The sequence below is a fragment of the Leptinotarsa decemlineata genome, unplaced genomic scaffold, assembly GCF_025532065.1.
Source record: "Leptinotarsa decemlineata unplaced genomic scaffold, Ldec_3_MD MMD2_tig00026358_RagTag_RagTag, whole genome shotgun sequence".
Lineage (NCBI taxonomy): Eukaryota > Metazoa > Arthropoda > Insecta > Coleoptera > Chrysomelidae > Leptinotarsa > Leptinotarsa decemlineata.
The window spans coordinates 6,497,207-6,517,733 of NW_027412703.1; the positions used below are offsets into that span (position 1 = coordinate 6,497,207).

The window sequence follows — 20,527 nt, forward strand, 5'->3', positions numbered from 1 at the left end:
TAATAATAACTGAGATAATTTTGTAGACATCTTTGGCATATTTGATACATATGTTCCATGCCTCAAGGCGCATTTTCTGATGTACACAAATTTGTATTTTTTCAAACAGTGGCATCCCTACGGGTTTCGCATTGAATATTTTTGGGGAAAAAGTACTACCCCAAAGCTTTCTTTTCAAAATAAAATCATTTTTAAAAATCCTCATTTATTTTTGAGAAAATTTGATCTCTTGGTATTTCTTTGTCCGACGAATGATTTTCACTCAAAAAAATAAAAATCGACAAAAAGCAAATTAAGAAATTAGATCAATTCTAAAATGAATGAGAATCTGAAAATTGCTTCATAACGCATTACCAATTTCCTAATAATATTTGAAAACATAATCTGCAAAAAAATAAATTTTTCACAAAAACGAGTTTTATTTTATTTTGTGACAGTAAGTCTAAACGAATAGCACAAATTTGTTAATTAATAATAATACCAAAACTGATTATAAAAATTGTTGGAAGTGGCCACCTGCACTTAGTATGCATGCTTCCGCCCTTCCACTCATGGAATTACGCAACCGTTCAAATATTCCCGGCGTATTTCGTATATTTTCACACGAGGCAACTATTCGCTCTCTTAAATCTTTATTTATTAACGGGAGTTTTATACACAAGAGTTTTAAGGTGACCCCATAAACAAAATCTAAACTGTTGAGATCGGGGGATCTTGCTGGCCATTGCTGAGGTCCTCCGCGACCTATCCAACGATTAGGATAAACTGTATTTGAATGGTTTCGGACATTTACCATATTCGATTCCTTAACACAAGTGGCACATCTTCCAATAACCCAGGTAAGTCTTCTTCGAGAAAGTGTAAACAAGAACGACCATCAAGGCGTCCTGGTAGAAAAAATGGGCCTATTAGATGATCACCTATAATTCCTGCCCATACATTAACCGAAAATTGGTGTTGGAAATGGGTTTCGGTTATTGCATGGGGATTTTCTTCAGCCCACACATGATTGTTATGGAAATTTTGAATGGCATTCCGAGAAAAATTTGCTTCGTCTGTGAACAAAATTTGTACTGCGGATTTAGTGCAATACTTTGTAGATACCACTGACTGAAGTTCACACGCTGTGGAAAATCTCTGGGGAGTAATGCCTGCACTCTTGAAATATGGTATGGGTATAATCAAAAATCAACCAAAATACGCCAAACAATTTGATGACAAATATCCAGAGTTCTAGCGATCTTCCTCGTACTCGTCTCAGGATGTTCCTCAATTTCTTGCAGCACCGCTTCCTCAATTTCAGAAGTTCTTACTACACGAGGTCTACCTTCCGGAGTCCCTTTCTTGAAACTACCAGTTTCCCCAAGTCGACGATGAATATTTGAAAAGGTTCGGCTATCTGGTAAGGCACGATTAGGATATCCTTCCTGATAAATGCGCCTGGCTTCTGTTGCATTACCATCGGCAAGGCCATATACGTAATGCATTTGCGCCATTTCCGCATTCGTATAATTTACCATATTTACTGATATTCAGAAAAACAGCGGACTATCAAAATAACTTCAATAACACTTCAAAATCAATCAAAACGCGCTGTGACAGTTTTTAACACCAACACCTTACTTTAAACCAACATTAATATTAGCTACTGACGTTTGTACATACAGAGAATTCGTTTTTTATTGCTATGGTGGGTACGCTGTTTTTTCTGCTTTTAATCTTTCAAAGAAATCACATATCGACAAACTCCATATTTCCAAGAGGTTCAGTAAATAAATTCTGCTACACGTCATTTATTCCAGGATAACTAAATTTATGTTTTCAAAAATTATTAAGCGGTGCTGCGTTATGACGTAATTTTAATTGAGAACAGTGCATCTGACAACAAACAAATACCTTTTAGATCCTCAATTATTTTGCAACAAATCTGATCTCTTAGTTTGCTTTCAGTCGATGCGATACCGCATCAGATTTTTAAGGAATTTATCCTTAAGTAAAGCGATTTTTAGTTTTTTGAGCGAAAACCATGCGTCGGACAAAGAAAACCCATCACATCAAATGTGCTCAAAAATGTATGAAGATTTTAAAAATAATTTTCAATTCGAGATAAGGCAGTGGCGTAGTATTTTTTTCGCCAAAAATATACATTTCAAAACTCGTACGCACGCCACTGGCAGAGAAAATTAAGAAAATTGTACATCAGAAAATACGCCTTGAGGCATGGAACATATGTACCAAATATGCCAAAGATGTCTACAAAACTATCTCAGTTATTATTAAAAAACTGATTATTTTTGAAAACTTTGCCACCCTGTATCTCAAAAGTTAAGGCGTTTAGGACATACGTCCATAGGACGTTTTTACCTTAAAGTGGGTCTAAGAATTACCTCCTTAAATATTAGCATGTGTTTAAGGAACACCCTGTATAGGTTAGGCGAATTTGATCAGAACAAAAATAGACCTGTCAAAGTATGTTTTCCTTCATCGGAAGAAGACTTTACAGTGTTGAGAAACAAAAAATTATTTAAAGTCAATATTGTTAAAATTTTTGAAGATGAAACGAACTCTCAGAGAGAATATTTCTCAAATTCAAAAAAGCAATTAGATTAATGCAAGACCAGAAGTGGAAATAAGGTGATAAAGTACATTAACGATATTCCCACCATTGTTAATGTATCCAGTATTCAAAAAAACGACAGATCCTAATATAATGTACAGGGTTGACATAATTTATAGATAGATAGATAGATAGATAGATAGATAGATAGATAGATTTTTATTGATCCTTTTTCCTACATAATGTGTAGTTGAGATAAGTCATAATTGTAGTTAAGTTATAAAGATGCATACATATAAACATACAAAGGTATAAAAAAATATATAAATGAAATTCTAGGTCTAGATAGAATGCAAGTGAAGTAGGTTTCACAATAAAAATAATTTTGTCCAGGCATCATATAAAATCCTATGTAATAATATATATATATATATATATATATATATATATATATATATATATATAATATATATATATATATATATATATAGAGAGAGAGAGAGAGAGAGAGAGAGAGGAGAAGGTAATCGTTGCTGACTAGTTAGGAATGGAACCAACAAATAATGGGGCAAAGCAGCAAATGAAAGAGTACTCTTTAAAGTTTGTCCAAGCTTTCGGAAATTTAATAAATTGTTTTCATCATCAGGGATGAACTTTTTGAGGATGTTTCATACGATGGTTATGTAAAATATTGGACACAACATGATGGATGAACATTGATACAATACATTTATAAAACTGGTTAAAGGATGTCTAATATCGGATAAAATATTTGTGAAAAACGTTACAGTTTAAAATTAATTTGAAGGAAGAATAATGTCACATGTCGAAATTTCACAAAACATGTTTTGAGGTAGACACCTCACTGGATACAAAGAAGAATATTGAATTGAAATTTACTAAAAATCGTTATTTGTTTTAAAATTATGGAATTACCGATAAAACCCATCAACAAGTACAACTGAAAATACTGTGGCTAACCAAGAAGGAATAAGATGTGAAAAATCATCCAAGAAACGAAAATTGGGTAACAATATCAAGAAAATTAATGAGGATCTAAAGATGAAAGGAAAAAAATATTTGGGGTATCGAAGACCAGCAAATCAAACCAAAACTTTTCATGATGCAGATAGGGGGAGCGCAAGATGGGTCCAACTTGTTTGTCAACATTTTGCGTTAAATCAAATGAGAGAAAATGAAGTGAAATAAGAGAATAATCAAAAAAGGACATTTTTGCGATGTTCTGGAAGGACTTATCCTGGGATCAACGAAAAACCTATGTGTGTAGTTTAGTTACGAAAGAAAAACCATAAGAACGAAAATCAGCAATTGCTGATAACTCTCGACGTAGCGGGACTCTCAAATATACCATTAAGGTTAGTACAGAAACGGTGCCTGTTTGTAAAAAAATGTTCTTTCGACTTTCGGCCTCAATGAATGGCAAGTTAATAATTGGGTGAGTCGTAGTCATAATGGAACGTCTCTAGCAAAAAAAGAGAGGCCTAAAATAGGAGGAATTCTTTCTTCTCGAGTTCCTAATGTATTTATGAAAACTTTCTTAGAAAAATTAAATAAGCTGCCTTCTCATTATTGTCGGAAAGCGACTAACAAATTGTATTTGGAGAAATCCTTTGTAATTATCACCGAGCTTTATAAAGTGTACATTGATGGATGTAAAGAATGTAATGGAACTGTAATGAGCCAAAATTCTCTAACTAAAATTTTAAGAAACATGAACATCTCTCTATACAAACCAAAAAAAGATGAATGTGACATATGTTGTCAATTCAAAGAGAACAATTTATCTGAAGAAGAGTGGCAAAGGCATCAAAACGAAAAGAATAGAGCAAGGGAGGAAAAAGCTAAAGATAAGGAAGAAAGTTTGAGAGGTGTCCAACACGTTTTAACAATGGATCTACAAGCGGTAAAGATATGCCCTTCTATAATGGCGAGTGCTCTGTACGATAAGCGAAAATTAGCAGTCCATAACTTTACAGTTTATAATCTGGCTACGAGACACTGTACATGTTACTGGTTTGACGAAACACAAGCCGATCTACAAGCCACAACATTCGCATCTGCATTTGCCTGCAAATGCTCTTCTACATTTATCAAAAGAAATAAATATTTCCATCCAACAAAAGTTTCTTACCAAAGGACATACTCAAATGGAATGCGACAGTGTTCATACAAATATTGAAAAAAAAATTAAGAAACAAGAAAATTTTCTTACCGAGTGATTACTGTCGCATTACTGAGGAAGCCAGGTCATTACCGGAAAAATATGAGGTCAAAATGCTTTTCCATGATTTTTTTCTAATTTTAACCAGTTTATAGTGTATCAATCGATCGGGCCCGGAAGGAATTTGCTGCCACATTCAGCTGGTATGGTGCAGAGAAAAAAGAATATTTGGCGGACTGAAATTAGCTGAAGTTCTGCTCGACAAGAAATTAATGTAAATTGGTAGATATCATCATATTGTCGCAACTCAGTTCTCGCTTGGCTATTAACGAGAGGATTTTTATTTGCTGTTTCACCCATTCATTCATTCATCCAAATAATAAAAGAACTCATTTAAAACTTAATTAAATGTTTATTGTAAAAGAAACGGAAAAATACTTTAAATAAACTCAAACTCAAATGTTAATAAGAAAATAATACATTAAAACAATCAAAAAACTTACATTATACTGCCACCCAGCAGGATTGAAGAGAAGGAGATGTGCTGCATTTCTGATGACCCAATCGATACGTAAATGAATACTGTCTGTTGACTGTTAACTGTTAATTGTTAATGATCTTGACCTCTCTCAATATTTATAAAGAATTATACGCTGACATTGCGACTTTGATCCGGTCACTGTACTGAGGTAAAATGCACAGCATGCAATCTGTGCCAAGTTTGCATATTTGGAGATTGTTTTATATTCCATATCCTGTGATCGGATCAATTTCGATGTCTATGAACTTGAAATATCAAAAGATGGAATTCTGAATACTGAGTGTTCTTGTGTTAAAATATTGAAGTGAGGTTGGAATATCTTTCAATTCATATATTTACTCAAATGAATCTGAATCATTTCATGATTTCTATATTTGACAATATAGAAATTGTATATAATTTCTATATCATGTTATATATAACATGCAATAGGCGTGTCACGACTCGTGTTCTGGCGATGTATTGAATCTATTGGAGCCTCTGGAGACACCTTACATTTTGTTTTATGAGAGAGAGGATATTGGCAGATCAAGATCTTCAGATGATGTGGTGCTGCAGGTTTTTCCGGGTTTTCCTGCAGCTGAAAAAGCAAATGCGCCACTGGAATCAGTGAAGTCGCCCCGGAGCACCAATTTAATTTTTATTGTTGTTTTTATTTTTATCGTTGTTTCACATGCAATATAAAACAGCTGCTATGATTTTAATAATAATAATGTTTATATTCACAGAAATACAATAAAATTCATCTAAACATAAAACAATTCGTGAATAAACTGAATAATCATTGAAAGTTGCAACAATATGCAACTTTTATGTGATAAAATCTATAAGTTTCAAAAGTCAAGAAGGGTTAAGCTCAACGTATACATTGTCACCCATTAAAATAAAAATTGACATTACGAGTGTGCATAATCTAAAATTGGAATGTTCAAAATACATACAAAAATTTATCAAAGATTCAAGAATAAACATATGACAAGAGAGCATGTTTTTGACAATATTAAAGTAGAATTATTTCAATTATTTTTTAATAGCAATGTCAGGCAAATAAATATTAATTTTCAATTATGACTATTATATTTTTTTCTGGATTATTGAAGAATGAATTATTTCACCAGTTTTTTTTTATTTGAATAAAGAAGATTCATTTTGGATCACGCCTGGTAAAATAATAAAAGATTTTGGACTTTGAAAAAGAGATAATCTTGTTGATCTACTGATTTATTCATGAAGGGTGAAATATACTTATTTTTTCTCTGGTTGAATAACTGTAGTCTAGCATGACTAGCTCATCTTTTTTCTGGTACTGTTATTGTTTGTTACTAATTAAACAAAGTACATTTGTCTTGCATAAAATATTTCAGTATCTGTTACAGTTATTGTTTATTACTAATAATCAAACATGTACATCTACAAAGTCCATTTTTATTAACGACCAATCACTGTTGCTGTCAACAGTGCAGTGCTACCAGATCGTCGACACAAATATCGGTAGAATGACCCGCTAATTTTCGGTAGATTTCGAAAAAATTCGGTAGATTGATCTTATTTCACAATTTTTTCAGTAAATTTCTATTTAATAGTTCTACTTTGAAATAAAAATCAATAGATTAATTAGAAAGTCATTTATTCAAACAAATGTAATAAAAATAAATAAATATGGGTACAAAAATCAACATTTTCCAACACAAAATAAATCTTCATGCAACAAAGTCATTTATTAAAATGATGTAATAAAAAATAAATAAATAGGTATGGATATAAAAAAATTAACATAAATATGAGTGTTTTCTAAAAATAAAAATAGAAAATGAAATATAATACAATAAAAAATACTAACACAAAACAAAAAAAATGTTTTCGTAAAAGTTAATTTTTGTACAAATTTTTACTATTCATACTTAAAACTAGCTTTTTGTCAATTGGAAAATCAAAACAACATTTATCTCCTATATATGCTTTGGTGTATAAAAGTCCTGCGGTTGTGTCGGTTTCCACAGAGTTTCTTTGGTTTGTTTTTACTAAGTTTATTTGAGAAAACATTCTCTCTACGTTCGCAGATGAACAAGGAAGACAAAGGATATTCTCCACGAAGTCACATAATATCCTAAATGCCGGTGTACTATCTCCCATTTTTATTTTTTTAATATCTTGCCAAAATTCTACTACATCATTAGAATATGATTGTATTTCCTCAGTATTACGTAAAAGACGCCATTCATTATCTAGAGGTTGTAAGTTACTGGTATTTGTTAAATGAGGAACTAAAAGGGCAATGTCGACAATGGACTGAACTGATCCTGATTTTACTACGCTGGGATCCACAAAATTAAATTTTTCTAGTATCGAGTTTGTCAGAGAAAACCGTTGTAATACCAATTTCCTAATAATATTTGAAAACATAATCTGCAAAAAAATAAATTTTTCACAAAAACGAGTTTTATTTTATTTTGTGACAGTAAGTCTAAACGAATAGCACAAATTTGTTAATTAATAATAATACCAAAACTGATTATAAAAATTGTTGGAAGTGGCCACCTGCACTTAGTATGCATGCTTCCGCCCTTCCACTCATGGAATTACGCAACCGTTCAAATATTCCCGGCGTATTTCGTATATTTTCACACGAGGCAACTATTCGCTCTCTTAAATCTTTATTTATTAACGGGAGTTTTATACACAAGAGTTTTAAGGTGACCCCATAAACAAAATCTAAACTGTTGAGATCGGGGGATCTTGCTGGCCATTGCTGAGGTCCTCCGCGACCTATCCAACGATTAGGATAAACTGTATTTGAATGGTTTCGGACATTTACCATATTCGATTCCTTAACACAAGTGGCACATCTTCCAATAACCCAGGTAAGTCTTCTTCGAGAAAGTGTAAACAAGAACGACCATCAAGGCGTCCTGGTAGAAAAAATGGGCCTATTAGATGATCACCTATAATTCCTGCCCATACATTAACCGAAAATTGGTGTTGGAAATGGGTTTCGGTTATTGCATGGGGATTTTCTTCAGCCCACACATGATTGTTATGGAAATTTTGAATGGCATTCCGAGAAAAATTTGCTTCGTCTGTGAACAAAATTTGTACTGCGGATTTAGTGCAATACTTTGTAGATACCACTGACTGAAGTTCACACGCTGTGGAAAATCTCTGGGGAGTAATGCCTGCACTCTTGAAATATGGTATGGGTATAATCAAAAATCAACCAAAATACGCCAAACAATTTGATGACAAATATCCAGAGTTCTAGCGATCTTCCTCGTACTCGTCTCAGGATGTTCCTCAATTTCTTGCAGCACCGCTTCCTCAATTTCAGAAGTTCTTACTACACGAGGTCTACCTTCCGGAGTCCCTTTCTTGAAACTACCAGTTTCCCCAAGTCGACGATGAATATTTGAAAAGGTTCGGCTATCTGGTAAGGCACGATTAGGATATCCTTCCTGATAAATGCGCCTGGCTTCTGTTGCATTACCATCGGCAAGGCCATATACGTAATGCATTTGCGCCATTTCCGCATTCGTATAATTTACCATATTTACTGATATTCAGAAAAACAGCGGACTATCAAAATAACTTCAATAACACTTCAAAATCAATCAAAACGCGCTGTGACAGTTTTTAACACCAACACCTTACTTTAAACCAACATTAATATTAGCTACTGACGTTTGTACATACAGAGAATTCGTTTTTTATTGCTATGGTGGGTACGCTGTTTTTTCTGCTTTTAATCTTTCAAAGAAATCACATATCGACAAACTCCATATTTCCAAGAGGTTCAGTAAATAAATTCTGCTACACGTCATTTATTCCAGGATAACTAAATTTATGTTTTCAAAAATTATTAAGCGGTGCTGCGTTATGACGTAATTTTAATTGAGAACAGTGCATCTGACAACAAACAAATACCTTTTAGATCCTCAATTATTTTGCAACAAATCTGATCTCTTAGTTTGCTTTCAGTCGATGCGATACCGCATCAGATTTTTAAGGAATTTATCCTTAAGTAAAGCGATTTTTAGTTTTTTGAGCGAAAACCATGCGTCGGACAAAGAAAACCCATCACATCAAATGTGCTCAAAAATGTATGAAGATTTTAAAAATAATTTTCAATTCGAGATAAGGCAGTGGCGTAGTATTTTTTTCGCCAAAAATATACATTTCAAAACTCGTACGCACGCCACTGGCAGAGAAAATTAAGAAAATTGTACATCAGAAAATACGCCTTGAGGCATGGAACATATGTACCAAATATGCCAAAGATGTCTACAAAACTATCTCAGTTATTATTAAAAAACTGATTATTTTTGAAAACTTTGCCACCCTGTATCTCAAAAGTTAAGGCGTTTAGGACATACGTCCATAGGACGTTTTTACCTTAAAGTGGGTCTAAGAATTACCTCCTTAAATATTAGCATGTGTTTAAGGAACACCCTGTATAGGTTAGGCGAATTTGATCAGAACAAAAATAGACCTGTCAAAGTATGTTTTCCTTCATCGGAAGAAGACTTTACAGTGTTGAGAAACAAAAAATTATTTAAAGTCAATATTGTTAAAATTTTTGAAGATGAAACGAACTCTCAGAGAGAATATTTCTCAAATTCAAAAAAGCAATTAGATTAATGCAAGACCAGAAGTGGAAATAAGGTGATAAAGTACATTAACGATATTCCCACCATTGTTAATGTATCCAGTATTCAAAAAAACGACAGATCCTAATATAATGTACAGGGTTGACATAATTTATAGATAGATAGATAGATAGATAGATAGATAGATAGATAGATTTTTATTGATCCTTTTTCCTACATAATGTGTAGTTGAGATAAGTCATAATTGTAGTTAAGTTATAAAGATGCATACATATAAACATACAAAGGTATAAAAAAATATATAAATGAAATTCTAGGTCTAGATAGAATGCAAGTGAAGTAGGTTTCACAATAAAAATAATTTTGTCCAGGCATCATATAAAATCCTATGTAATAATATATATATATATATATATATATATATATATATATATATATAATATATATATATATATATATATATATATAGAGAGAGAGAGAGAGAGAGAGAGAGGAGAAGGTAATCGTTGCTGACTAGTTAGGAATGGAACCAACAAATAATGGGGCAAAGCAGCAAATGAAAGAGTACTCTTTAAAGTTTGTCCAAGCTTTCGGAAATTTAATAAATTGTTTTCATCATCAGGGATGAACTTTTTGAGGATGTTTCATACGATGGTTATGTAAAATATTGGACACAACATGATGGATGAACATTGATACAATACATTTATAAAACTGGTTAAAGGATGTCTAATATCGGATAAAATATTTGTGAAAAACGTTACAGTTTAAAATTAATTTGAAGGAAGAATAATGTCACATGTCGAAATTTCACAAAACATGTTTTGAGGTAGACACCTCACTGGATACAAAGAAGAATATTGAATTGAAATTTACTAAAAATCGTTATTTGTTTTAAAATTATGGAATTACCGATAAAACCCATCAACAAGTACAACTGAAAATACTGTGGCTAACCAAGAAGGAATAAGATGTGAAAAATCATCCAAGAAACGAAAATTGGGTAACAATATCAAGAAAATTAATGAGGATCTAAAGATGAAAGGAAAAAAATATTTGGGGTATCGAAGACCAGCAAATCAAACCAAAACTTTTCATGATGCAGATAGGGGGAGCGCAAGATGGGTCCAACTTGTTTGTCAACATTTTGCGTTAAATCAAATGAGAGAAAATGAAGTGAAATAAGAGAATAATCAAAAAAGGACATTTTTGCGATGTTCTGGAAGGACTTATCCTGGGATCAACGAAAAACCTATGTGTGTAGTTTAGTTACGAAAGAAAAACCATAAGAACGAAAATCAGCAATTGCTGATAACTCTCGACGTAGCGGGACTCTCAAATATACCATTAAGGTTAGTACAGAAACGGTGCCTGTTTGTAAAAAAATGTTCTTTCGACTTTCGGCCTCAATGAATGGCAAGTTAATAATTGGGTGAGTCGTAGTCATAATGGAACGTCTCTAGCAAAAAAAGAGAGGCCTAAAATAGGAGGAATTCTTTCTTCTCGAGTTCCTAATGTATTTATGAAAACTTTCTTAGAAAAATTAAATAAGCTGCCTTCTCATTATTGTCGGAAAGCGACTAACAAATTGTATTTGGAGAAATCCTTTGTAATTATCACCGAGCTTTATAAAGTGTACATTGATGGATGTAAAGAATGTAATGGAACTGTAATGAGCCAAAATTCTCTAACTAAAATTTTAAGAAACATGAACATCTCTCTATACAAACCAAAAAAAGATGAATGTGACATATGTTGTCAATTCAAAGAGAACAATTTATCTGAAGAAGAGTGGCAAAGGCATCAAAACGAAAAGAATAGAGCAAGGGAGGAAAAAGCTAAAGATAAGGAAGAAAGTTTGAGAGGTGTCCAACACGTTTTAACAATGGATCTACAAGCGGTAAAGATATGCCCTTCTATAATGGCGAGTGCTCTGTACGATAAGCGAAAATTAGCAGTCCATAACTTTACAGTTTATAATCTGGCTACGAGACACTGTACATGTTACTGGTTTGACGAAACACAAGCCGATCTACAAGCCACAACATTCGCATCTGCATTTGCCTGCAAATGCTCTTCTACATTTATCAAAAGAAATAAATATTTCCATCCAACAAAAGTTTCTTACCAAAGGACATACTCAAATGGAATGCGACAGTGTTCATACAAATATTGAAAAAAAAATTAAGAAACAAGAAAATTTTCTTACCGAGTGATTACTGTCGCATTACTGAGGAAGCCAGGTCATTACCGGAAAAATATGAGGTCAAAATGCTTTTCCATGATTTTTTTCTAATTTTAACCAGTTTATAGTGTATCAATCGATCGGGCCCGGAAGGAATTTGCTGCCACATTCAGCTGGTATGGTGCAGAGAAAAAAGAATATTTGGCGGACTGAAATTAGCTGAAGTTCTGCTCGACAAGAAATTAATGTAAATTGGTAGATATCATCATATTGTCGCAACTCAGTTCTCGCTTGGCTATTAACGAGAGGATTTTTATTTGCTGTTTCACCCATTCATTCATTCATCCAAATAATAAAAGAACTCATTTAAAACTTAATTAAATGTTTATTGTAAAAGAAACGGAAAAATACTTTAAATAAACTCAAACTCAAATGTTAATAAGAAAATAATACATTAAAACAATCAAAAAACTTACATTATACTGCCACCCAGCAGGATTGAAGAGAAGGAGATGTGCTGCATTTCTGATGACCCAATCGATACGTAAATGAATACTGTCTGTTGACTGTTAACTGTTAATTGTTAATGATCTTGACCTCTCTCAATATTTATAAAGAATTATACGCTGACATTGCGACTTTGATCCGGTCACTGTACTGAGGTAAAATGCACAGCATGCAATCTGTGCCAAGTTTGCATATTTGGAGATTGTTTTATATTCCATATCCTGTGATCGGATCAATTTCGATGTCTATGAACTTGAAATATCAAAAGATGGAATTCTGAATACTGAGTGTTCTTGTGTTAAAATATTGAAGTGAGGTTGGAATATCTTTCAATTCATATATTTACTCAAATGAATCTGAATCATTTCATGATTTCTATATTTGACAATATAGAAATTGTATATAATTTCTATATCATGTTATATATAACATGCAATAGGCGTGTCACGACTCGTGTTCTGGCGATGTATTGAATCTATTGGAGCCTCTGGAGACACCTTACATTTTGTTTTATGAGAGAGAGGATATTGGCAGATCAAGATCTTCAGATGATGTGGTGCTGCAGGTTTTTCCGGGTTTTCCTGCAGCTGAAAAAGCAAATGCGCCACTGGAATCAGTGAAGTCGCCCCGGAGCACCAATTTAATTTTTATTGTTGTTTTTATTTTTATCGTTGTTTCACATGCAATATAAAACAGCTGCTATGATTTTAATAATAATAATGTTTATATTCACAGAAATACAATAAAATTCATCTAAACATAAAACAATTCGTGAATAAACTGAATAATCATTGAAAGTTGCAACAATATGCAACTTTTATGTGATAAAATCTATAAGTTTCAAAAGTCAAGAAGGGTTAAGCTCAACGTATACATTGTCACCCATTAAAATAAAAATTGACATTACGAGTGTGCATAATCTAAAATTGGAATGTTCAAAATACATACAAAAATTTATCAAAGATTCAAGAATAAACATATGACAAGAGAGCATGTTTTTGACAATATTAAAGTAGAATTATTTCAATTATTTTTTAATAGCAATGTCAGGCAAATAAATATTAATTTTCAATTATGACTATTATATTTTTTTCTGGATTATTGAAGAATGAATTATTTCACCAGTTTTTTTTTATTTGAATAAAGAAGATTCATTTTGGATCACGCCTGGTAAAATAATAAAAGATTTTGGACTTTGAAAAAGAGATAATCTTGTTGATCTACTGATTTATTCATGAAGGGTGAAATATACTTATTTTTTCTCTGGTTGAATAACTGTAGTCTAGCATGACTAGCTCATCTTTTTTCTGGTACTGTTATTGTTTGTTACTAATTAAACAAAGTACATTTGTCTTGCATAAAATATTTCAGTATCTGTTACAGTTATTGTTTATTACTAATAATCAAACATGTACATCTACAAAGTCCATTTTTATTAACGACCAATCACTGTTGCTGTCAACAGTGCAGTGCTACCAGATCGTCGACACAAATATCGGTAGAATGACCCGCTAATTTTCGGTAGATTTCGAAAAAATTCGGTAGATTGATCTTATTTCACAATTTTTTCAGTAAATTTCTATTTAATAGTTCTACTTTGAAATAAAAATCAATAGATTAATTAGAAAGTCATTTATTCAAACAAATGTAATAAAAATAAATAAATATGGGTACAAAAATCAACATTTTCCAACACAAAATAAATCTTCATGCAACAAAGTCATTTATTAAAATGATGTAATAAAAAATAAATAAATAGGTATGGATATAAAAAAATTAACATAAATATGAGTGTTTTCTAAAAATAAAAATAGAAAATGAAATATAATACAATAAAAAATACTAACACAAAACAAAAAAAATGTTTTCGTAAAAGTTAATTTTTGTACAAATTTTTACTATTCATACTTAAAACTAGCTTTTTGTCAATTGGAAAATCAAAACAACATTTATCTCCTATATATGCTTTGGTGTATAAAAGTCCTGCGGTTGTGTCGGTTTCCACAGAGTTTCTTTGGTTTGTTTTTACTAAGTTTATTTGAGAAAACATTCTCTCTACGTTCGCAGATGAACAAGGAAGACAAAGGATATTCTCCACGAAGTCACATAATATCCTAAATGCCGGTGTACTATCTCCCATTTTTATTTTTTTAATATCTTGCCAAAATTCTACTACATCATTAGAATATGATTGTATTTCCTCAGTATTACGTAAAAGACGCCATTCATTATCTAGAGGTTGTAAGTTACTGGTATTTGTTAAATGAGGAACTAAAAGGGCAATGTCGACAATGGACTGAACTGATCCTGATTTTACTACGCTGGGATCCACAAAATTAAATTTTTCTAGTATCGAGTTTGTCAGAGAAAACCGTTGTAATACTTGACTACAACTTTCAACAAAGAAATCCAAACATCTTAATCTGAAAAAATGCAACTGTTCGGATGAAATATTCAGTTCTGTAATAATTTTCATAGTATTTCCTCCATAATACATTTCTTCAAGTGGCAAGTAATTGTTGGGATTTTTGAATTGAACATCTTTAATGCTAGTTGATAATAAATAATGTCTTTTAATAAAACAATCAAAGAGGCTTCTCAAAACATTACACACATTTTTAAATAAAACATGAATCTTTGGGGATTCCGATTGCATTTCTTTGTTGAGGTTGTTGAAAAATGGCAATATGAAGTCTAAAAAGTTTAAAAACAATTCGGTTGTAGGATCATTTAGTTTTTTAAAAATATTTTCTGAGGCAAGTAAATCCTTTTTACTAACAGCATCTGTAAAAAAAAGTGTTAAGGCACCATACTGTTCCAAAATTCTGACAACTGCCGTATGAACAGAAAGCCAACGTGTCTGGGATGGATGCAACATTTTTTGTACCTTAACATTACAAAATTCCTGAAACTCTGCTAGTTCCGACACTCTTTTCGGACTAGAACTAAAATAATTAAAAACATCTCGAATCATATCTTCAACAAATCGTGGCAGCTTTTTGCAAGCATATGATGCACACAAATGAAATGAATGGCATATGCATTTAAGTACAAACAATGAAGGAACATCATTTTTTAATAAAGTCATTAAAGAATGATGTTCTCCCATCATGACATTTGCACCATCTGATGCAAAACCTTTTAAGTTATTCTCAAATGGTATTTTATGGGCATTAAAAAAGTCAATTATATGCTTATATAAAGTATTAGCATCTGCTCCTATGAGTTTAATTAGTCCTTAAAAATCATCCTTAATAGTGTTATTCCGAAAACTTCGTGCCACAAGACATAGATGTTTAATGTTACTTCGATCTGTCGACTCATCAACGATTAATGAAAATTTATTATTTTGTAGATGGAGACATAATTCATTTAATCCGTGCTGCCCTAAAACGTGTTTCACTACTGGCAGTGCATTTACTTCGACTACACGCCATACCTTGAGCGATTTTTGAATCTGGACAAGCTGCAGCCACAACTTTTACCAAATGATTTATAGCCGCGAATGGCAGATTATGTTCAGCTATAAACGCACTTAATCTGATCTCTCCTAAAAATAAAAAAAAACATTAACAATTTTTTTGATTGTCATAAAAAATCAATTTGTGTGTTTACCTTGTTCAATATTGTCTTCCAATTTTTGATTACTTGATCCTGCAGTAACAAATGACGTTAATGTTTTTTGTTTTTGGATGCTTTTCACTTTGGTTTCGTGAACTTTACTAATGCTGTGTTTAGTAAGAGCATCCTTTCCACTGATAATGTTAATATCTTTTTCACAAGCTGAACATTTGGCAAAACTATCGCCTTTTTTACTTTTACATAACCATCCCCTAAATTCGGGCATATTTTCCCACTGTTCTTTATAAGTTTGTGAGTATTTTCTTTTTTTTATTAATTTATTGCTAACATTGGGATTTTCATCACCTTTATCAGAAGAACTATCAGAATCACTCATATTCTCTATTTAATTTTACGCGAGCTAACTATGCAAAACTAATAAATTATAATAACACAATTCACTGAAACCTGAGGCACTGAACGACACAATTGACACAAATCTAATATCAATGAACCACATTTCGTTTCGTGGGAATCCCTCCACATTTCGTCTGGGAATCCCCGTTATCATACATCGTTCGACTATTATAATAGTTAGATCAGCATTGCCGTATAAGTTTTATTAAATTCATCATAGGGGCATAATATATAATATTTAATTATGTTGTAACTACCACTGGCTACAGATAACTACATAGGTACCTAAATTTTATATTTGGAGTAAATTATTATAATTTTTAATAATACTAGCATTTTTCGAATTTTTCGGTAGAAATAGGTTGTAAATCGGTAGATCGGTAGATTCAATTGAAAATCGGTAGATCTACCGAAAAATCGGTAGATCTGGCAGCACTGCAACAGTGTCAACCACACTGATCATTGGCCCTTGTCCATGGAACAGGGACATATATAAATAGAACTAAACTTAATCCTAAGTTACACCATCGTGACATCTCCCTCTTTTTCTATTCTCTATATCTAATGGGTTTTCTAACCACACGGCCTGTTCTAGTTTTAACAATGTTAGTGTTAATGTTGGTGTCGTGGGAAGGCCCAGGAATATTACTCACGAGTATACTTGTATTTGTCGAAGGGGGTAAAACATCAGGTTCTGGCTCAATGTGTTAATTGGTCTCAATAAACTCATCAAATTGAGAATGTTCTTGCATGTAGGGATTAGGAGGAGGTTTAATGAACGAAGAGTTTCTCCGATAAACTTTTCCAAAATTGTCCTTTACCAAATACGAACGAGGATATTCAGAACTGCCTATTATTTCCCCTGGAACCCAATGTTTTTCTTTCCTTAATATAACACTATCCCCTTTTTTGAAACTAGGTCTTGTCACAGCTTGTCAATCATAATGAGTTTAAACTTTATTTCTATCCGAACTCAGTTTTTCAAAATCAATATCTGTTTTTTTTTCAATAAAACGTTGTTTGATACTGGTAAGGTTGTTCGCAAAAGTCTTTGATTCAGCGGTTCTGACGGTGATAAATTTATTCCAACAAATGGAGTGGGTAGTTCTATATTCTAATAATGCTTTATCAACATCACTATCTGTTTCACTACATTTACATAAAAGATTCTTGCAAATACCAACTGAACGCCCAGCCAAGCCATTAGACTTAGGATATTTTGGACTTGAGGTAACTATGTCAAAATCCCAATTTCGTGCAAACTTTTTAAACTCTACACTATTTAAGGGCATATTGTCTGAAACAAATATTATAGGGATTCCATGTTCTGAAAATATAGTTTTGAGTTTATTGATAACCTCTTCAGCGGTTTCAAAATGAATATTAACCAAGTCAATCCAAAGGCTGAAATAATTAACTACTACCAAATAATCACAACCACCGTAAGTTAAAATATCAGCAGCTACCTTTTAATAGGGAATATTAGGTCTATCATGCTGAACTAGCTTCTCTTTTGTTGGTTTTCTACAAAATGTTTGACAAACTTTACATTTTGCAATTAACTTATTAATATCGGTGCCAAGACCAGGCCAATAAAATGAAAAGAGAAATGAAAATTTCTGTTTTTCATCACTTTTATTTATAACTAATGTTACTGCAGTTTCGTCCTATATGGACATTCTCAAACTTATACAATAAACTAACAATGATTCATTACATTCGCCAATATATACCATACAGTTCACAATGGGGATGTGCCAATTTAAAAACCAGAGAGTAAATTAAATCGATTTGATAATTTAACAGGTTGCACCCGCAATGTTCATGCTTGTGAACTTCCAAGGATTCTAAATAATTGAGTTTGCAACCCTTCCTTGCATAGTGCAGAATTTTCGTATCGTTTAGATTCGGAAACTTGTGGTTGTATGCCAAAGAATGGTTTGAAAACGTCGAATCTTTTTTCCTAGTCTGAAGGACATTTCATGTTCAGCATACCGTTTTTGGAAATTTCGTCCGTATTGTCCCACATAAACACTATTATACTCCGGACACTTTAGCTTATAAACTCCAGATTTTTCCAACTTGTTGACCTTATCTTTGGCGTTGAAAAGAAAATGAGATAACCTGGCATGTGGTCTGAATGCTACTTCCACATTGTTTTTTTCTGAAGAAACCTGCGATTATTTCTGTTCCTTTTCCAAAATATGTTAGCGTTAGGTACCCATTTCTTAATTTCTGGTTGTTTGACCTGAGGATATATTAATCTGTAAGTGAATTTCCGGCTTTGTTTCCTGACTAACTTCTGGATAGTATCTGCGTTGAAACCATTATTATGACCTATCTGTGTAATTGTATCAATTTTCCTAGCTAGATTGTCTGCAGACAAAGGCAGTGAGAATGCTCTGTGCAACATTGAATTGTAGGCTGCTAATTTATGACTGTCTGGATGGAAAGAATCGCTTGGGATGGTGGTGTCTGTATAGCTAGGTTTTCTGAAATACATTGAACTCGAATTTATTCTGATTGTGTGTAATGGCCAGGTATAACAAATTTATCTGTTTCTCTGTCGCTGTTTCGAGTGTGAACTGAATGTTGCTATTGGGATTCTTCATGAATGTCATAAATTGGTTCAGCTGTCGTGTAGTACCTCTGAAACAGGCAAGAAGATATTCTTGCCTACATATCTGTACCAAAAATGAATATGTTTTTTACCCAGGTCGGAGTTTACTATAGTGGTCTCCAAGTTGTTAATAAATATGTCTGCTGAAAGTGGACTAAGGGCATACTTTCCGGGCACGTGCCTTGCATTTTTCTGTCCCAAGATGTGCTATGTTATGTAATTTTGCAAACATTTCACATTTCTAAGAGTTTTAGGAACTATGATTTTGTCACTGTAAAAGACCAAAACATTTTTCACAACTAGGTCATTTCTAATTTTGAAAAAGGCTGAAGTTTTCTTGATTAAAGTTCTAATTGTTTGAGGTTTTGTGGCCAACCCAAATTACATTAATTTCTGACTGTGGATAATATTGAATCACTTTCACAATTTTTATTCAAATTTTCTAAGCTACTAGTAGAAATATGAATATCTAAATGTAGATAATGAACAAATTTAATATTCGATTCATTTTTTTATTCAGTTTTAATGAATGACCTTGATAGAATCAATCGGTGGACTCATCAATGAATTTAAGAACTTCTTTGAAATTATTCTTGGCATTTCTTTTGTGAAAATAATTCTGATTATCACACCAACACCGGTTGGGTACCAAATACACAAACCACAGTAATGGTTGTTCTACTAATAGTCATAGAAAAATGCAGATATGACAACTTTTTCTGAGTCAGATGTATTTTGTTAATATAGAACAATATATTCCCGTGAAATAAGAAAGACGAGCTTCATCTATTATATGACGTCGTTGGTACATTTGGGAAATTGAAATATTTGTTGGCTACACTGAAAGTCAAAAACAGTTACGAAAACTAAAATACTCAACATCTGTTTTAAATTCATAAGTGGACTTCCTCTCCGATCGCGATAGAGGACGGTTATGTCGTAACTATCGCACTCAAATATGGCACGTGGATTTTGTTGTATAAAAGAGAGTTGTCAGTATTCGAAAATAAAGTTAAGTCGAATGAATATCGGAGTAAAAGACGTATTGAGAAGACAGGCGGTCCCCTACGGCAGTAACCAGGCTGAATGTCGACAGATTCGACGAGTCATCAGTATCTGATATCTGATGAAAATTTTCAGCACTTTATAAACTATAATGATCCAAATAAAGCAGAAACTGACAACTGACGTATCGTAATGTCAAATTCCGTTTCAAAACCAACCTCACGCTACGTTTCAAATCATAGTTGAATAACTGACGAATCACAGACGAATACGTTTTGAATACATGAGCGCCAGAAAACACCTTAAGTCACCTTAGGCAACACAATATCCATAGCAAAGGCAAAAAATTTC

At 32.6% G+C, this 20,527-nt stretch overlaps 1 long non-coding RNA gene across 1 annotated transcript; it reads right to left on the reverse strand.

Annotated features, from left to right (window-relative positions):
- Positions 1–15,585: 15,585 nt before the first annotated feature.
- LOC141486586 (uncharacterized) lies at positions 15,586–16,622 on the reverse strand. The gene is made up of 2 exons (XR_012467935.1): positions 16,189–16,622; positions 15,586–16,123 (listed from the first exon to the last, which is right to left on the reverse strand). It is a non-coding gene; the product is annotated as an uncharacterized lncRNA (long non-coding RNA).
- Positions 16,623–20,527: the final 3,905 nt, after the last annotated feature.